We start from the raw sequence: 3394 nt of genomic DNA on the forward strand, positions 1-3394 counted from the left end.
GCTGTGCAGCCTCGGCCCACAGCCGCGCCTCCTGGGGAGCTGCGGAGACCCTGATCTCAGTGGGGGGTCGGGTGGTGGACTGCGGTGCTCAGGACTCCTTGTCCCCTTGTCTCTCCAGCAGATCTGGAGCACCTGTTTTATTGCTGCCCGGTTTGTGTACCCGGCACGCCGTCTCCACCGCCACCCCGCCAGCCTGGAGCGCAGTCCCCGGCAGCTGCAGCCTCGGCCCACAGCCGCGCCTCCTGGGGAGCTGCGGAGACCCTGATCTCAGTGGGGAGTCGGGTGGTGGACTGCGGTGCTCAGGACTCCTTGTCCCCTTGTCTCTCCAGCAGATCTGGAGCACCTCGGTTTTATTGCTGCCTGGGATGCAGGGTCTCAGAGCCACACCTTAGATCCCAGGCCCGCGCTGCTCTGTGGAGAGAGTAAATTGCTCAAGTAATTCCGATCTGTACCCGCATTGATTAATGCCATGGAATTGAAAGAAAGGTCTGCCGGGTGTCTTAGTGGGCACCAGTAATCCCAGCATTTGGGAGGCTGAGGCAGGACATTCAGATCATCTTCAATTTATTTTACTGTTTTTTAAAATTTGTGTATTGGTACATTTTATGTATACAGTATGATGACATTCACCATTGGGAATTTCCAACTTTACATGATGTATCTTGGTTCTTATTTTTTCCCCATTCCCCTGCCCTCCCTTCAACCCCTGTAACCCCTCCCTATTTACAAAGGCTTTGTTTTTTCCTTTTCTCATTTTTTTTTTCCTTCTTTCCTTTCCCTTCTCCCTCACATTCCCCTTCCCTTTGGACCTTTTCTTCCTAATTCACTACCTATTATACATTTTGATTATCACTTACACTTTCAGTTTCTCACACTAGAGTAACTATTCAGTATTTACACAAGTGTCCTATTTACTTAGCTTAAGAGTATGGCCTCAAGGTGCATCCATTTGTTACAGAAGGAATCAGTAAGTGACACACAGAGAGGCAGCAGAATGGAAGTAAAATAACGAATTTTCTCATCGATAAGGGTCGATCGCACATAAGCAGTGTCTGGGTTACAACTCCTCCTTTTATAGGGTTTCACAGCCTTGACTTCATTTGGGTGGTTACATTTTATCCTCACAGTTCAAATCAGTCACAGAATAGTTAATCTTTTCAACCCAGATGTAACAGTTCTTTGCAGTTGGGGAGTCTACCTTTAAGATTCGCCTAGTTTTCTATTCTAGTCCATAGGAAGGGGGTGTTCAGGGTCGGGGGAGCAAATGTTAGCAATGGGTTCTTTCATTTAGACACTTTTACGATCAGGTGGCTCCAGTCTCATCAGAGTTGAAGACCTTGATGTGCCCTGTTATCTCAGGTAAGACCAATGCCTCATTCAGCAATTAGTGCCTTTGGTGCCTATTAGTTTTGAGCTAAACAAACAAACTGCTGCTAGAGACAGCAGAAGCCACTGTACATTGTAACACTTTATAGGTTTTTGCTATTTATAAAGGTTTCCCTATCACAAATACACACAAAGTTTTTCTGTGTTGATTTCTAATGCTGAATCATTGTAATCTTTGATAAAATATACAAACATCACGATTATGATATGTGTGTGTGTGTGTATAGTACTTCCGATTGAGCCTAGGCCATGACATGCTGGGGACTCACGGTACCCCTTAGCTTCCTGCCAAGGTGAGACACTATTTATAATAAATCTTTTTATGGTACTGTTTAACGTTTTACCCTGAGTTTGAAAATCTTCACGTAATTTCCTTTTCTTTTAAATGTGTTGCCTAGTTTCAAGCAAAGACTGCATTGGGCTGGGGATTTAGCTCAGTGGTTCTGCTGTCTGCCTCCCAAGCACAAGGTCCTGAGTTCATTCCCCAGTACAAAAAAAATTGCATTAATTTGATGAAATGTCTGCAGAGATATTCTACCTTTTTATTAGATATGTGAGACCATGCCCAGGTGAGCATCCCTTTTCTCTTAGTAAAATGCATATATACAATTTGGTTTTTTGAGACAGAGTATCATTTTCTAGTGCCTTGATCTTACTATGTAGTCCTTGGCGGCCTCCAGCTTAGGGTAATCCTCCTGCCTCCGGCTCCAAAGCTGGGATTATAGTCATGTACCACCATGCCCAGCTTAGCATAATTTTATATGCATAACAAACATATTCATAATTGGGAATTGGTATTTATATCATCTCACCTTGATCTATATCTTAGTTACAGGGAAGCACCTGTGATCCCAGTGAGAAATAAATATATGAAGGGAAGTTTTTTGATTGCCACTTGAGTTTCTGGTCAACTTGTTGTATTCCCAACTATCTTTCTTACGTATATACTATATTTTAAATTTTATATTTATATTTTTTGAGACAGGTTCTTACGATGTAGTTCATACTGGGTTTAAAATCACTGTATGGCTCAGGCTGGCCTTGAACTCATGGTGATCCTTCTGCCTCAGCCTCCTGAGTAGAAATTTTTTATATTTCTAAGAATGTATATGTCTACTACCTAAATTTTATTAAATGACAATCAACTTATACTTTGTCTTTTTTAATATCCTTGACCAGCCGGGTTCAGTAGTATACATATTTAAACCCAGCATTCCAGAGGCTGATGCAACAGGATAAAAATTGGAGGGCCAGCATTGGCTACAGAGTAACTCTTTCACAAAAATTACAATGCCATTGGGCTCTGGAAATATTTCTCATTTTCATTGTGAGGTTTTGTGTCTCTCATACATCAGAAGTTTTTAACAGAGTGATTTTTAATATTTTCTCTGTGTACTCAATAATTGTATTAGGCATTAGATAGATATGTTCACTAGACAGTTTGAACAAGTCATTGCTCAATATAGACATATATCTATAAATTTCATTGTAAAATTCAGTATGTGCAGCTTTACTAAATTATTTTGCCTCCAAGAAATGAATTAAATATTGTTGACATAAGCAAAGCTAGAATTATTGTTAAGATGTTTGTAAAAATTCACATGCTTTCTGCATTTTCAGAAGAGTAGTGTATTAATGCCTCAACTTAATTTCTGAAAAAGAATGACAATATTTTTTTCAGCTTTAATTGAGTTTATTGGTACATTTTAGGGATATAGTACAGTTACATTCATTGTTGGGATCTTGTACCTATACATGACAGGTCTTGGTTCTCATTTTTTCCCCTTACCTCTGCCCTCCCTTCACCCCCTCCTCCCCTCCCCATCTACAAACACTTTATTTCCATCTTTTCATTTTCTCACATTTTTTTCTTTTCCCTAATTACCCTTCCTCTACCCATCCCACCTTCCCTACACCTTTAGCCCCTTTCTTCCCATTTCACAATGTCAGCAATCTCATTAGGATCTTATGTACTATTACAGTTTATTCACACCAGAGAAACTATTCG

This window comes from Fukomys damarensis, unplaced genomic scaffold (genome assembly GCF_012274545.1).
Source record: "Fukomys damarensis isolate Sample0158 unplaced genomic scaffold, DMR_v1.0_HiC HiC_scaffold_4, whole genome shotgun sequence".
Classification (NCBI taxonomy): domain Eukaryota; kingdom Metazoa; phylum Chordata; class Mammalia; order Rodentia; family Bathyergidae; genus Fukomys; species Fukomys damarensis.